This window comes from Capsella rubella, unplaced genomic scaffold (assembly GCF_000375325.1).
Source record: "Capsella rubella cultivar Monte Gargano unplaced genomic scaffold, Caprub1_0 scaffold_5, whole genome shotgun sequence".
NCBI classification, from domain to species: domain Eukaryota; kingdom Viridiplantae; phylum Streptophyta; class Magnoliopsida; order Brassicales; family Brassicaceae; genus Capsella; species Capsella rubella.
The window spans coordinates 2944526-2944725 of record NW_006238919.1 but is presented as its reverse complement, the minus strand read 5'-3'; positions in this window follow the sequence as shown (position 1 = coordinate 2944725).

The window sequence follows — 200 nt, the reverse complement described above, 5'->3', positions numbered from 1 at the left end:
GAAAAAGGTCATCAGAATCGTGGTATATCTTGGATAGCTTGGAAGCGTCTTCAATATGCTAAGAAAGATGGTGGATTGGGTTTCAAAGATTTGGAGAAGTTCAATGACGCTTTACTTGCGAAACAAGCTTGGCGAATCATTAAACAACCTGAATCTCTTTTTGCTCGTGTCATGAAAGCTATGTACTTCCGAGATTGTCC